Source organism: Nomia melanderi, chromosome 9 (genome assembly GCF_051020985.1).
Source record: "Nomia melanderi isolate GNS246 chromosome 9, iyNomMela1, whole genome shotgun sequence".
Classification (NCBI taxonomy): domain Eukaryota; kingdom Metazoa; phylum Arthropoda; class Insecta; order Hymenoptera; family Halictidae; genus Nomia; species Nomia melanderi.
In genome coordinates this window covers 2,334,693-2,352,755 of record NC_135007.1, presented here as the reverse complement: position 1 = coordinate 2,352,755, position 18,063 = coordinate 2,334,693, and the positions used below count along the sequence as shown (strand labels likewise).

General features: G+C 30.7%; 1 non-coding gene across 1 annotated transcript; it reads left to right on the top strand.

Moving 5' to 3' along the window:
- Window positions 1–7,531: 7,531 nt before the first annotated feature.
- TRNAS-CGA (transfer RNA serine (anticodon CGA)) lies at window positions 7,532–7,613 on the top strand. Its single transcript has one exon. It is a non-coding gene; the product is annotated as a tRNA-Ser (tRNA).
- Window positions 7,614–18,063: the final 10,450 nt, after the last annotated feature.

The window sequence follows — 18,063 nt, the reverse complement described above, 5'->3', positions numbered from 1 at the left end:
TATTATTAGAGAAAGAGGAATAAATTTGAGTACAGAATAGGGTATTAGTATTTATTTATAAATAAAAGCACTACTACCACCACGGCAATTATGAAATTGAAAAAAATATTCTAAATTGTTTCACAACCAACTCATAATTTATCTTTTGTATAGTCACTATCTGTTTGTATGTCATAGTTAAATGATTTCTTTTTTCATTTTTTGAACTTCGTCAAATAAGTTACAGATTTTAATGTATAAAATTAATCAACTTATTGTTTATGAAAATAAGTTTTAGACTAAATATTACGTTCATTATCACCAAAGAAACTGGTTCTCAAACAGAGTAAAAAGTAGCGAGGAAAATTTATCCTTTCCTAAAATAAGAACAAAGATTTTTGAAAGGAAGGTGATGTTGTCCCTGAATATAGTTTCTGTAGTCGTTTGTTTTGTTAAACTACGGAAAGACTGATTATGTGGTTAGAATGTCAAGGTTGGGCTCACTTGTATATGTATCCCAGATGATGTTCAGGACGAAGGCATTATTAGCGTGATACGTGTAAATAATTGTATCCCATTTTGTTGCATATGCTTCGTTTTTACGTTTAAAATTATTTTATTTTATTTTTTCAATGTTCAGCTTAGAAATTTTTGTGTATCTCCATAAACAGATACTGACACTAGGTTTATCATTGCATATAAATATGTTATGATGAATAGGTGTAATGTGTCGAAGTAATTATTTATTAGAATTCTCTGTATCCACGTCTTCTCTTCTTCGGCGTGCATGTAATTAATATCTTTTAATGTACAGATACTTAAGCAATTTAATAATTCGTTAAATGTGATAGGTAAATAAAGTAATAATTTAAAATTATTTTACACTAGAGGCGGGATATGATAATTTTTTTGTTCACTCCTAAAATATTTTCGAAATCTACAGTTTTGTAACGTTGTTCTTCCTAACTTAAAAATCAGGGGAAATAATTATAACTTTAAGACAACTATTTTTTTTATTTCGAGAAAAATGTTATAAAATGCAGTGTATTTACAAATACTTCTATTTCGTACTATTTTGTGGCAATAAGAAATCTTTATTCTCTTAAAAGTAAAAGCAAGCTTTACTTAAATAGGAACATTTAATCTCCGCTAGCAAAAGTGCAGTCAGACTCATGGTTATCCTCGTTCCAACTCCTACAATAAAGCTAATTAGAAAAAAAATTCTTAACTTTTATATTTTATCCCTAAGTATCTGTTCAGAAGTAAATGTTTCTCCAGAACTTTTATTAATCGAATATGTTTCGAACTAACTGTTAAAATTAAATTTTTGAAACAAAGTTAAAATATTAATGCACAAAGTTAATTTAAAACAGAAAATTAATGATTTCAAAGTCAAAAGTTCGGCAAATAACTTATTTATAAAAGCTGACAGTTCCATTCAATTATTGATAAAAACTGTCCCGGAAAAGAGATAAAGATTGGACGAGTTTCTCTCACTTTCAAACTCTATTTCATCGAACTATCTAAATTATAGCTTATCATAGAAGCTACTGATCAACATGCTAAGAGATTATTGACCCAAACAGGAATCAAGCGACGCGGCATTGTATAGAACAGAAACACGATTGCTTCTAATAAACATTAAAACCTGTGACATGGTCTGGTGAAAGCGCATCGAAGCACGACTATGTCTTGTAGGATGTTCTACACTGTAGAATCTACAGGAACAGTTCCCTCGGACTTCCTTGCTAGTGGTGAATGCGTGAACCCTCAATTTCTTGCTCATAGCCTACATATAGCGCTGCTAATGGACGGACACGTGACACAAGGCCGTACGATCACCTTGGTGCGCCACACGGTTCTCGAGACGCCTCCTCGTCCTTTTTCCAACCAACGGAATGGCGGAACTTGCCATTTTACAGTTAGCTAGCAGCTGGCGAGTACACTAGCCAACACAAAGTCTACCGGTGACTGAGCTCATTCACGTTGCCGATCTTGTGTTGATGTCAGGTCAACCAATTCGATTCCTAAGGAACTCGTAACGTGGATGTGCGAATTAATTCGAAGTTGGTTATTTTAAAACGTTCGGTGGAAGAAACATGGAAATGAACAGATTTAAATTCAGATGAGTTGTAAGACATGTTAAAGATGATTGGAAAGTAGTATTGAGAAACACACACAACAGACGAAGTTAGTATGGATGGTTTAGATGTTAAATATAGGTCTGCAGTGTGAAGTTAGCTCCTTTGTAGACAATTCTTTAGTAATCAAAAGCGATAAATCAGAGGAAAATAATTGGGAATGTATTGTGTTACCACGTGTACTATCAAGTAGTGAAACTGACCTTTCTTAATACTTACAAAGCCAACCGAATGGAGAGATCTCCCACTTTTTCCTTAGTAACGCATTGCCTTTTACTTTGTTTATGTTTTCTTTCGTTGTTTAGTAAATCTTGAATTGGGGTTATTTGCAATTCATTAAATATCTTTCGTGTTTGTATAAAACGAAGTTTTTAATAAAATCAGTTAAATGAGCTCAATTGAAATTAATAAGAAAGTTAAGGTCTTTTTTAGGCAGGTTTATAAATACTTTAAAAGTGCATTTATTGAGATTTGATTGAGATTGATTTATAATTCGCGTTGCGTGTTACAAAATGAATTTTCATAATAATTTTTCAAAGAAACGTCTGCCATCTTTTCAGTAATCCTAACGAGAACATCGAAAATTGATCATTTTGATCTGTCTTGTAGTTTTAGTGTTAAAGATTTAAACATATTTCATTTGAAAAATTATTATTTATTTCTTTTCATATTCATAATTACATGGCCTGTTCAATACTTTATTCAATAAAGATATGCAGGGAATTTCACACAATTTTTGAGATATCTATAACACACGAAATACAAAAAAAAGTTAAGTACCAAAATTGATTAATATAAAGTGCACTATATGTGACGGCATAACAAGAATTTTTTGTCTTTTATTTTCACAATATGCTAAAAGTCATTTTGAGGTTTATAAATGAAAGTGTATAAGTTATTTTCATCATATTATATGAAATGTAACAAAAATTAAGATTGATTATAGACATTTTTTAATTACATTATTTTTATTGTGGGATGTCTAAAAAGTAATGTTACATATTTGATTGAGATTGTTTGAAACACTGTCGTTTCTATAATAGTAAAAGTGGAATGTAACTTAAATAAAATTATTAAATTAAAACAATATGTATATATGTATGATCTTGAATGACCTCCGAAAACCAATTCATAGGTTAATGAATTCATTTTTGAATGAGCAACAAGCCTGGCTAATTCTATTTACAAATGCAGCACTATTTGAAATCTTGGAGACATTTGCACCAAGGCAAATCGATTGCTCATTATTTTTTCTGCAAACAGAATAAGTTTCGTTTCAAATATTTTTTGAATAATCAATAGTTGCGGAGATAATTGTGTGAATAAATTTCAGGGCAATGATACCTAATATGGAATATCTGATTTTAAAAGCTTGTTAAAATGAAAAATATGCATTTTTTCAATGAAGCGTACATCAAAATACAAAGGAATTAATAAAAATTCATACGCTAATTGATAATAATGTAAAAATTTTAATGTCTTAAGGCAATAGTACAAAATGTAAATAGAGTAAAAAATAACGAATTGAAGAAGTGGTTTCCAATATGGAATATCTAGGACAAATACTTCGTACAAATACAAACTCATTTTTACCACGAGAAATGCATTATTGAATTAAAAAGAGTAAATAAGCAAATCTTTCACGTTTCTGAATGTACATATATCATGTTAATCTTTTTTCTTCTGTACGTTGTTTACAGTACCAAATAAGAAACGGTACTATAGAATTCTCGGTAAACATAATGTATTGTATATGTTTTTCTCTTCATTACTATCATGTTTGCAATTGTCGCCATAAAACAAACATGTAATATAATACTCTCTAACGTTAACAAAGAATATGCACACAATCTGGAATGTGTTTCATATTATGTATATACGTATTTCGGTAGAAAAATAGTGACTATTCTAATAGGAACATAACTTAGAAAAAATAATAACTATTCTTATAAATTTATAGGAAGTTGCTTTTGAACACTGAAAAAGAAACACGTTTAATAATAACTGGTCTTTTAGAAAATTTTACACATTTCCAAACATGCTTCGTATTCAAGAACAAATTTGCAACTGATGTTCAACTATTGATACGACCGTTTTCCATTACTAATGAAGTGTTTCCCACGGTACCTGATATACGAGCCATTTTTTTTACAGTGGCATAAGCCGATTTCTTAAAAAAGTCAAGTTAATCGTTATAATAGTTACAATTTTACATAATTTTTTAATGTTTTTTTTATCTTTTTTAAGTCGGTTTAAGCCAATTTCAACATAAATGGTTCATATAAGTTACTTATTTTTTGATATATTATAGTGTTTCATGTTACGCGTCATTAACTTACATAAACATTATGTTATTGTGGTCCCTAGTTCATTAGATTAACAAAATGAAATATTAAATACTTGATTGTCCGAAAGTGAAACGTAGATTTTATTATGGCATCAATTTAACATACCCAAAAATTCAGATTTTTGTTTCACTTCATTCACGTAGTGTTTTATAACACTGAAATTCTTTTTGTTAAGTTAGATATCTTTGCAGAAGTATTTAATGTTTTAAAATTAGTATTTTTGGTCATAATGAATTTGACACAAAAAATGTAACAATGTATTCAATTCGGCGCTGTGAATAAGATTTAAGATATTTTTGATCAGTAATCGGTTAAATGATTTGAAATGGATGTGGCATTTTGTTTTGTTGTAATCTGCACATGGAAAACATTCACTGGTGCACTCCCTTTTCACATGTTTTCTATTTTATACTTTTATAGGTCAATTGTTAGGTGATGAAGTTTGATTGTCTTTAACCTTCGGATATTATTAGGTATTGAATAGATCGTTAGGCAGTTCGTTGAGGTAGTTCTATAATCTGTTTTCGTGTAATATTGCGTATTGTGTAATACTGTATTGAATGTGTAGTTAAAAATTTAGTGACTTCTTTAAATAACTTTTCTTTGCATTTATGGAAAAAGTTTTTAAAATGGTTTTATGGAATAATATAACTTAGTTTGTATAAGGGTAATTATAAAATAAGTACAAACACACAGGTGTAAATAAAATCGAATAGATTTTTGTAGTAGAACTTCAATAGGCTTTCATTATTTTTACGTTTTACGTTATTTATTTTGTTTTAATATTTTGTACTTTCTCCTTTAACTTTAATCACTGTTTGTATATGGCCATATTTTCTATTAAAACTTTTTTATTGTAATAATAAAGATATATATTATTTTCTAATTTTAATAAATATTATAAACTATAAAATTATTAAGTCGATTCGCTCTAGTAATTGGTATTTCCTTATCAAATAAAATTTTTAAATTTTCAATTGGGTCTGAGGTAAAACTTTGGTTGTTAGTTGAAGATGTTCACTTTTGAATTATTAAGGAAGCCTTAAGAATTCATCAGCCTTAATAAATTTTCAACTTTAATCTGAGAAAAGTATTTGTACATCGCGATGTTTCACTGCATGTGAGATAAATTTTGGTTTGAGTAGCACTTTTGGTTTTCTCTGAATTCTTTGTCTATTTTTCTTATCAAACAATTTTTTTACTTTCTTTGTTCAGATAATTTAGTTTAAATATATAACGTATGCATCGAAGTGGTTTATAATAAAATTTGAACGCTTTTATTTGTGTAAATCGGTTAGGACTAGTTCTGTACACAAAATTGCATTATTTGTATTTTATAAAGTTTTTTTTAAAAACATTAAAATTGAGTTCCTCAAATATTTCCTAGTTCGTTTGTCATGCCTTCATATATATATATATATATATATATATATTGTTTATATGTTATATATGTATATATATGTTTTGCTCTAATTTTCGTTGCATATTTTTGCTTATATTTTTGTCCCGGCATCTTTATAATTAGCATCTTCAAGATAATTAAAAACTAAAAATGTTCAGATTCTAAACGAAATTTCTTTTCGCTGTTCCTTTGTCAGAGTGAATGAAGAAATTCCCGATACACTTTGATTAAACTAACGAGAACATTAAAGCTTCTTCAAAGTAAGTGTGATTTATTCCATAAATTTACTTATAAATGCGCAAATTATAATGATAAGTTCGCGAATAAAAAGTTTTCACTCACAAATCAACGTGCAGACTTTCGTACTTTATACTGGGACCGTACTGTTACGTCAGTATTAGACATTTTCTGCAGAGCACCATAATTGGATCCCATTGGTCCAGATAGGTATTATTATAACTTTGTATAATAACGGCTTGTTATGTAGTAATAATGATGATTTATACCCAAGTAGTTAGTCCAGTTTTCCTAGTTTGAAGTTTTATAGTTTTAAAAAACCTCTCACATAAATCGTACAGCATATTTAAGGAACTATATATAAGTTTCTGAAATAAGGAAAGAGAAAGCGAATTTCAACAATTTTTTTCTGAAAGAAGTTTTATTCAAAATTTGTGAAACATCTTGAACTATACGTGTATTTACTTTTGTTTATAGGGTCTTCAAGTTTCCTTTTAGAATCAATGTTAATAGTTATAGCAAATTCCGTGAAGTAGGTTTTCTAGATCGTTATAATTAATGTCAAAAACATCAATTTTTCACAAGATGTTGGCTATTTAAGTAGAAATGGAAAGTAAAAAATTATTTTTTTTTCAATATATAAGAAACAAACTGTAACTCCTAAGAAGAATCATATAACAGAAATTAGATAATTCTACTAACAATAACAACTTTTGTATTATATTTAATCTAAATTAATGTATCAATTTACAAAGAAGTTCTAGTTACTATTTTTGTACTGTTTTGTTACTATTGTAGTAACATTGTATAGCAGTAAATAGAAATAGCAGTTACAATAATATTGTTCAGTATAGTGTCCATATTCATAAGTATATCACTTTCAGATTCATAATTTCTGTCCTTTCTAATGAAATCATTAGAGAAAAATAGCTCGCCCGAAAATTACTGTAAATTTGTTTCATTTTCTAAAACAAGTAGTACAACTCACGAACTCTAATATGTGATAAAACGAAGTATGTTTTAAATAAACTTTATTTAAATAAATCATTCTTATAATGGGCTGATATTCATTTAATAAAGTACGTTCAATGAAGGAAATGTTTTAAACAGAATAGATTTTATTTTCAACAACATTGAGAGAGAATGAAGCAGGTCAATGTAAATAAACAAATGTTATCGATTACGAACAAAGAATAAATACTTTGAACTTTGGCGCACGTTTTGAACATTTCTAACACTATTATTATTAAAAAATCAATTCTGCCGTTAAATAAAGCGGTCAATAATGAAATAATGATACTTCCATCCATATTACAGGTAAATAATTAATACGTAAAAGTATTTTTAGAATTATGTATACGTATAAGCATTGGGGGTTGCTGTGGTTGGTCACCCTTAGTACGCGAGCAGTCCACAAGGGGTGAGCAGCCGTGGCCGAGTGGTTAAGGCGTCTGACTCGAAATCAGATTCCCTCTGGGAGCGTAGGTTCGAATCCTACCGGCTGCGATCCTTTTTTTTCCTTCTTCGAATTTCAACCCTTTGAGAGCTATGGACGCATATATGCGTTTAACGAAAGTCATCGCTGCGGACTACGCATGCATATTTGTGTTTCTCGATCTTTTTGATTTTGCACGTACCACAATAACAATTGTAAACATGTGAAATGAATATACGTCTTCCTTAGGATTATTTAATTTGGCGAAACTGAGGAGTTATAATTACAACTTAATTACGCCTTATATGAATTAACCTCTTGCCGCACGATTTATTTCTTAACTATGATCGATACAACTACTTTGTCGTTAATAATTTATTCGGGAAAAAAGGAAAAGTCTAGGCATAGTCGATGTCCATGTGTGTTCTAAAGTGTAATAATTGATAACAGAAAAATAATATTTAATTTGAAATTATGGGAATTGAGTAACATTTGTACTTGTTAAATTCTGTTCAAAATTTTCACCATGAGTCTGATACGTTATTATAAGGGGTTAATAGAGTCCATCGATCTTCAAATGGTAAGTTAAACAAAAAAATGTTCCGTTCACCCGGAACGTTTCGGTTGAAGCTATTCAATGGTCAAAAGGTTAAAGGTGCAGATACACTAGCAAGAAATTTGCGACATTATTTACTGACAGTGACTTGTTGAAGTGTTTACACTTCTATTTTATTTGATTTTATTGTACTTTATTAGCAGTATAAGTGAATTGAACTTGCTGCGAATAATCACAGATCAATTCACACAGTCGGTGGGAGCTGCTATACAATAAAATGTCCATCTACACTTGAATAAAAGTGAGATAAACCAAGTTTTTATGTAATCTCTTAATACGTTTTAAGATGATTAACATTTTAATTGTACGGTTATTTGATTGGTTCCTGATATGCTTAATGTTAACACTAAAAGTACCAGACCGGTCAAAATGATCCATTTCTGATTTTTTATTTTGCAATTCGTAAAAATATAACAGATACTTCTCGGAGAAATTATTAAAGAAATTGATTTAGCAATATGCAAACTGAATTATAAATTTTAACATTTCTATACAGGAATTTTAAAAAGTCAATGTAAGTGCGTGGTAGTTTTAGTGTTAACTATCAGGAACTGATTGCGACTCGGTGAATAATAGAATACGAAGTAAGTTACTAAATACTTACTCCTTGTGCAACAAAGAAATTGCATATTAATAGAACCTCAATGCTTTAGTATATTTCATCATATGAGTCGCTCAGAAGCCAATACGATTAAGTCCATTTTTAATATTTTCTGCATGTTGTAAATTTTTATGGAATAAATAACATTCTTTTTAGTTATTAAAGGATTTACTCGTTTCTTCGTTTTTTTTTAAGTCAGAAAGCCCTTCCTTTTATAGCTTTTGAATATGTTGTATAATAATTTCAGATGCCAAAACATTAATTTTCTCAATTTTTGTTTTCTGGGCTTAACCGCATTGGCTTCTGAGCTACTCGTATACAGAACAATACACCTTGTCATACAATGGAGAGTGAGACTCGTGATGAAAATTTCTAGATTAATTTAATAAAAATCAATATTGTTCATTGTCCACAGATCAAAGTAAAAACTTTTTCTGCTATTATCAATTTATTATCTTAAAAATGAATTTGTACCTACAGTGGAATGAAAAACCTTTTGCGTTTCCTCCAAATTGTCGATAGTAAGATGTTATACGATCTTATAGAGGAAATAAAAAATACGCCAAAGGATATAAGTAATTCTCTGATAAAACGACCAATTGGTTATTTCTTATCGAAGAGAAATTTATGACTCATATAATCCTGTGAAGTGTAAATCAAAACTCCAGACACATATACAGAATTATAGATAAGTATTTCTGGTTCGAAAATAGCACTCAAGCAACTTGTGGTTGTCGCGTCGCTAAATCTCTTTAGGAGGGTTATTGACGACACCTTCTGCGAGGCACATTGGAGCCCTGAGTATTTTTTACCATAGCAGAAATAAAAGCCCAAGGAACCGTTACTTTAATAATTTAGTCGTAGTTGCTTCGGCACGTTTTGCCAGTTTGTAGATTTACCGTAACTTTAACTTACATCTGTTTGCCAGAAGTCGAGGCGATCCTTGGTTTTATTACTCGCTGTGGTCAGTGTCAAGAACGTTCAAGACCCTTGCGTGGGTCACCCGGGGGCTGCAATCGGCAACCCCCTCCAGGATCACCGGTTGATTCCCACTCAGACAAATTTTGTACACCTCTACCAAAAAAGGTTTATAAAAACCCACGCAAGGTACAGAGACGAGAGACACAAGAAAAATTTTGAACTAGACACGAGACGGAACATAGACATCGTTGTACACTCTCGCCGCTGACGAGTATTATTGAACTAACCAAAAATAAACACTAAAGTATTTTTCACTGAAGTAATTAGATACAGTCCACTTTCCAAACAGTTCGCACAAAGTTAAGTCGGCGTGCGACGTACGGGTTTCCCTATAAGATTTTCGAATAGAAAACGCGTACACAACAGTGGTAAATCACACAATTTCATTGCGTATTTTTAATTCTAAGAACTTTATGTGCAGATAAAGGACTAATCTGAATAAATAAAAATTTATTTTATTTTAATCGGAGCAAAATGAATGAACAAAAAAAAGGGAATTGATTCCTTGAAATAAATATAGGAATTTCATCGATGAAAGTATTTAGATTACTATTTAGTAAAAATGTTTCAGTAAAATTTTCTTTGTTCTCGTTGTTAGAAATGCTTCAACCTTGAAAACACTCTGAGAGTTGACTTTTTGAAGCTATATTTTTGTATTTTCTGGTCTCATTGAAAGTTCAAAATGTGTGTCATTTTATACCTTATTATTTTGTGATAAGCTATATCTCTACACGTACTCGACAAATTTTTATAATACATAATACAAGTTTTTACAAGAGTATTTTGTTCTTTTAATAAGTACATTATTCTTTTCTTTGCCTTTTCTTATAGAATAATTTTCTGCGCGATCATACCATTAGTCTTGAGGTACCCTACGTACATTCTCGATGTATTGATTCACAACTGATATAGGAATGCATGCAGAATCGATATAGAAATAAATTGTATAATCATAATTAGAATTGATATTCTCACTAGTACTACTTTTCAAAAGTCAATGGTTCCAAGAAATGTTTTTAGGGGCAGAAATCGGTATTATAGTGTGGTGGTTTACTATTAGATGATATTGAAAATGTGGATCTTCAGTAAAAAGAGAATTAGGAAAACAATATATATTTAATAAGATGAAGAAAACAATACGGACAACACGTAAAAAGACAACACACGACTCTCGCACCAAAATGTTCTTCTCCGCTGTCGCTCACCAAAATGTCCTCATGCACGCATTTCCACTCGCTTTTAACACACACCCCCATTCGCTCTGTCTTTCTCACCCTTGCACCCTTCTCACTCGCATCTTTCGTCCATAGTCAAAATTCACGCAGTCACGTACACGCTTTTCTCACGGTTCAGTCGCTCAGTTCCAGACAGTCTTCCTCGCATTCTTTCAGCCACTCGAGATTGTCTAAACGCAGTCACACTATTTTTCAAACATCCCGGCGCCGGTCCGTCGCAATACGACCTGGTCGCCCTTACGCACGCACAACAAACCATTCATCCTACAATAAATATTCTAGATACTACAGTATTATAAACATTTCTAATTTCTGTTCTTTTAAGATTCATAGGTCAAAGTTCACATTTGCGTCGAAGTTTGATAAAATATTTGATTTTGCATAAGATTTTGTTTTTTAAAAATATGTTTCAAGTAATGTCAATATGTAAATTCAGTAATGCTTACTTGGAAGTTTTTATTAATAAAAAAAATTGTATTTTCAATTACTAAGTTTAGAACCAAAGAAAGTTGACATTTGCTTACTAAGAATTTCATTATTTAAGGTATCAAAAATGTGGCATTTAAAAGTAAGAAAATGAACCTCTAAACCGTTGAAACATTTTCATTTATAGAATAGTATGTACACAGTCATCGATAAGTGACCGTACACTCGCTTATAAAATATGAATTAGAATATAGGTACACATCTATGAAACAATCGTTCTTGGTAAGTTCATTTGTTTTTATATAACACACTTATGGAATACATAAATATAATAAGTTTATAATTATTCAATTTCTGTAATGGACTCAATTATATAAAATGAGAAAGTAGTGAAATTAATTAATCAAGGGATTACAAATACATATGAAAAATGAAGGAAGAATTACTGTAGAGACATAATAAGGATGTAAGAAATATTTTAAGAAAATATCAATAATGTAAGAAAATCTAAACGAGGGGAAAGTTCAACGCTGATCGTCTGCCTTTCGTCAATGCGTGCCTTCTTAACGTTAAAACTACCGAGCAATTAAATTGCCTTTTTGAAATTCCTCTATAGTTTGCATATTGATAAATCAAATTCCTTAATAATTTCTCAGAGAAACATCTGTCATCTTTTTAATAATTGCAAAAAGAAGAAATCAGAAATGGTCATTTTGACTCATCTAGCACTTTTAGTGTTAAAGAAAAGCGTTCTCGAGTGTCAAGGTGCAATAAACACAACGAGAGCCTCGCTGACAAGAGGGATCTTTCGATTAAACAGTGCCCTTCTCATGACATTCATTTTGCAGCCATCAAGGCGACAACATCGATTTAAAACAGTTTCATATCCACACAGTTTCCGTTTATTTTATGCCCATGGCTTCACAGTCCGTTACACAATAGTTGAAAATCATTTTTTAAATAACGGACAGTTCGGTCGAAATTCTAATCGTACAATAATTCGTCTTGATTAACCTCTTAGGTATTGTAAAAAGACTTCTAGAATATAAAATATAAAATATAACATAGAACACAACTTCTAAAACACTCTTTCGTCACCATGCATTAACTTCATGTGTATTTGGAATATCCTGGATTCATTAAAATGAATAGAATTAATATGTAAAAATCAATATTTTAGATAATATATTTTAGAAGTTGCATCCATTCCCACACTCGGTTCTTACTCACTCTACTACACGCATTCTCATTCACTCTACAGTACTATACGACACTATAGTGCCTTTCGCGGATGTTACCTTTTTGAATGATAAGCCATTATAATTGTATCGTAAGTTCAAAAAATGATATAAGACGAAACGTACGGTACGAGTGTCAAAATTGTGACATCAGATTATGTGTTACATCGTGCTTAAAAATATATCATACTACAAAAATTGTTCTATTAACTATTAAAGCACATATGTTCATATTACCTTGTTACGTTTAAAAAAAAGACAAAATTATAATTTCTTAATCCACAACTACTATATTTTAATGTCCTGTGTAGTGAAAAGCATTATCAAACACAAATTGCAGTGCTGCATTATTTGTCTGCGTCGAATACTGCGGTACTGAAAAACAGCTTGACGGAAAGTCTATCAGTACCTAAAAGGGTAACTCAGAATAGATTATTTTTTAATATAATAAACACATTAATGAAAAGCTGTTTGAGATTATGTGCAATATGCACTAAAAGGGCATAGTTGAATAAGGAGGGGTAAAAGTGCATAGAATAGCTACTTAACTGCTGTAGTACGAGGATACTGACCTTCTGAGCAAAGCAATGAAATATCAATTTATAACATTTTTAAGCATCATACAGCCTTTTAAACAGTCTGAAAAATTATAGGTTAATAACTATAATAAATTATAATATCTGTAAAAATATGAATATGATGGTATGCATAATTCGGCCGACAATGTAGGAAAATATTGGTTTTTATTTGTTTTAACTGCGTTCCCCCAACTCGAGAAATATGAAAAAATAGAGTATTAATCGCTGTAATAAGACGGTAATTACACGGAAATATAAAAATGGTACTCTGATAATTGAAATAAATAATCAGCATTCATAATACTCTCGAATTGTTTAAAAATCGATTTTGCAATCTAAAATTCTTAAAAATTTCCCAGAAATGCACATTCACACCTAGAATAACTATGATTTTTTCCATAATTTTTTATCACATAAAATATCAAGCATAAACTATGTATAGCATTCCACGTTGTAACTACCTTAATAGTAGCGATAGGGGCTTAAAACTTGGTTTAAAGGGGTTTCTTCGAGACATTTATCGAATGGAATATTCGAAGGTGGATTTAGTTTGGAGGAATTTTTACCCTTTCGTATTCGGCTATGTCCAATTATGTTTTGTTTGCAACGAACAGAAGTAATACATGTATTTGTATTTCTTTAATTAAGGATACTTTAATAAATCAGTCGTTGATGATTTTATTGATTTGATTTAATATCAAACACACTATGTAATATACGTTTCGAAACAATCTAATATTTATAGCTAATTGCCAGATGTACCTGGAATTTTGTTTAATGAACTCACAAAAATTCAATAACACACTACACATTTAATTGTATATGGAGTTCGAATCTTGTATTACGAAATATTTATTAGATAAAATTAGACAAATACACAAATTACAATTAACAGACAAAATCACGCTTCAAAAATACTCCGTATCACCTTATAAGACCTCGTGTTATTGCTCTGAGCTATCGCCTTCGAACTCAACTCGTATCGTTCATTCGCGCGTTCGTTGCTCTCACTTATTTACATGTTTGGTTTTGTGTTCAAAAAACGCCCAATTGCCGAATTCGTACCGCAGTGCGACTCGCGAAGGTGAGGCGGCCGCTGTTCGTTACGCGACATATTAAGGGCCTCTCACACCGACGCACAGTGGGGTATTTGGCTCGAAAAATTGGTAAACAATATTTTAGCGTTATTATAGGATCTAAGATCATGATGTTATAGGTCGTTTGATTTATATTGACGTCAGCTACAAGTATGTAAAATTAAAAATTAAGAATATTTTGAAAAATGTCAAGGTGACCTAGATTTTCTATAAATAAAATTTTTTTTCAAATTCTATACATTACAATTTAAAGATTATATAAAGCTGATGAATTTTCATTCGAAACATTTTTTTATTATATTATCGAAAGTACCTGAAAAGTTGTGACGGAAAACTAATGAAAACTATTTTTTATACCATGTTTTTTGCTACTTTCAATTTTTTCACAAACAGATCTGCACAATGAAGTGTATAAACGAAATTAAATGAGAGACATCATTTCAATATAATTGTTTAAAAACAATGAGATCGAAGAGTTACAATTAAGTTTGCGAGGTTCAATTACGACCATGTTTTTATTTTTAACTGCACTTTTCACAATTTTTTCATTTCAGGGAAAAATATTTATAACATTTTTCAGTTTGCAAAATATGTAAAACTATGCCGTAAAAGATTTTACAATTGAATTCCTTCCTGAATTAAAAGATTCAGATGAATAACAAAACTTACCAGGTTTAACAATCATCATCTGCGATAAAATGTTAAATATTTATAGTCTTGGCACTTCTTAGCAGGTGATTTTTGAGAAATCGTATAAATTAGTGTTCAATAATCAAAATAAAAAAAGTGGAAGAGGTATTTTGGGGTATAAAAAAGTTACTGACTATTAAATATTTGGTTTGTCGAGAAAAAATAACTAACTTCCGTATTTATTTTGTATTAAAAGAACATAAAACAAAAATTGTAAAAAGGGCTGAATTACTTTACATATATACCTCTATATCCTACAATTATTTTTATTAATATAATTATTTATTTATGTGTGTACACACACACTTAGGAATATAGGAACAAAATTTTATTGATTTTGCTAAAGAAAAATTTGTTTTTTGGAAAGTTTCCTAAGACAAATACCTCACTGTGCAGCGTGTGCAGATACTATATGTATATTACAGAACAAATCAACATGATATAAGTAATTACACTCTTTGAATGCTAATACGAGAGTAAAGAGTGACACAATCCATCTTTTTCATAGATAAGAATGAGAACAAATCAATCAATAATTTGTACAAATTATTAACTTGAAGAACATATAATTTAGAATTCATTGAGAGTGATCACGTTATATTCTTAACCGTGTTTTGTTGTTTTGCAGTAAATAATTGTGGGCAATTGAAATAGTAGATGACTGCCACGATGCAATAATATTATAATTTCCTCGCTACTTTCATTTTCCAGTCACGACATTGTCAGTTATTGTGGTTCACAGTAAAATGACAAGTATTATAACTTTCTTTCGTCTCATGTATTTTTGACACTAATGTGCTATTCATCAATATAAGTCATTACACGGTAATTAATCAGTACCATAAATAAAACACTTAGCGACAGACCCCTCCTGCCGTCATGCTGTCTCGGATGTGTATGATCGGGTCTATGAAACGGTTTTACGATAATTGAGCCGCTCATTGACCAAATCGGCGCTTCTTATATTTAAAAGTTCAACTATTAATTAACCTTTTATATTTAAAATAAATTTCTTTATTATTGTGTTTGGTACTATGAAATAGAAACATTTTTTTGGCTCTGCAAAAATTGCAATAATAAAGATTACTTCGAGAATATACTACACCTATCCCCCGATTTACACTGAAGATAGGTTCCTTAGAAAACCATGTAAATCGAAATCGTAGATTTTTATACGTAAAACCGTGTAAATCGAAAACAAACTAAAATGTGCATAATTCAGTAATTTATTTCAACGTAAAATAAAACTGAATGTATCTCAAAAAACATAAAAATAACGGTCTATTCATAAAATGATAAAAATATAAAGGTATATGCATGTAATTCATTTTACATATAGAAACAAGAAGTATAAATTAAAAAATTGAACCAAAAATTTAATTACTGTTATCGCTGTCGTAGACTATTAATCTTCCATTCCTGGTTGGTATGATGTCACTTTCATCACTCGATAGTACTTCATGCGATTCAAGTTCAATGTTAGATGCATTAGAAACAATTTGAGATCGGCGAGCCTTGGTAATGAAATCCGTAATTAACAATTGTGTTTGGTTTTTGATCAAATCTTTATAGATCTCCTCATATTGAGTTAAGCGTTTATTAATATCTCCCTGAAATAGGAGAGCTCGTTCAACATTCGGGTCATTTTATAGAAAATGATTACACCATTTTCGCCCTAATTCAAGTCCTTCACGGATGACTTTTACTGTGAACGCAACTGGTTCAGACTCCTCTTCATCAGGATCACTTGGGCCACGATCCTTTGTTTCATTAACCAACTAAATCATCCTCATCTAGTTCTTTGTCCGCCACTAGTTCTACAATATCTACCTCAGCAAAATCTTCGAAACCTTCTCCTTCTGAGAATATGTATGCTCCAATGGTAATCTAGAATTTTCACCTTCAACTACATTTGGCCATAATTTTTTCCAGCAGGCATTGAGCGTTGATTGCTTAATCTCGGTATATGACACTCCAACATGCTTAACACAATCTAAGATTGCAAATTTTTTCCAAGCATCCATAATTGGGAGAGATTCATCATTTTCCATTTGTTTTAAAATATACTTGAAGGTTCGCTTGATGTACAATGCCTTAAAAGTCGAAATTATCCCTTGATCTAACGGCTGCAATAAAGAAGTCGTATTCTTGGGTAAAAATACAACTTGCGCATTTTTGTGTTGTAAATCTTGAGGATGTCCCGGTGCATTATCAATTAAAAGAAGGGCTTAAAAAGGCAACCCCTTTTTACTTAAATACCTTTTGACGGACAAAAAAGTTATGAAACCATTCATTAAAAAGTGTGGCAGTAACCCAAGCCTTCTTATTGGCCATCCAATAAGGAAGGTTGTTGATGTTTATTCCTTTAAATAAGAGCGGTGTTTTTGATTTGTTAATAACTAATGGTTTCATTGTATGATCGTTTGAAGCGTTGCAGCAGAAAAGAACTGTTATACGATTTTTTGCTGCTTTATGACCACAAGCTGGTTTGTGAGCTTTAGTCAAATAGGTTCTTTCTGGCATTTTTTCATTGAAGACCTGGTCAGGAGTGTAGGAATTAACGGCTACAATTACAGCAAATTTTGCCGGATATTGTTGCGCTGCATCTGAATCAGCAGATGCTTGTTCACCTTTCAATCTCAGATTATGTAAAGAATGTCTTCGTTTAAATCTTTCACACCAACCATGGCTTGCAAAAAAAGACAGCTTCTTTTCACCTGAAGAAGTAGATGGTAACTGATTCTTAATTTTTTCATAAATCTTCAAAGCCTTATTTGTAATTGTATTGGTATCAATTGGAATCCGCTTTTGAGTGGCGTCTTCTAGCCATATCATTAATGCTTTTTCCATAGTTTCCATTGCAACATCTCTTACGTATGAAGCTGTGCTCATACTCGTAGAAGATCCAGCTGCTACACTTTTTCTAACGGAATCTTCATTTTTTCTTATGGTCCTTATTGTGGCTTTATTCATGGAATAAAATTTAGCAACATTTGTTATTCTTTCTCCATTACGCAGACGATCTAAAATTTTAATTTTGCTTTCTAAAGATATAACTT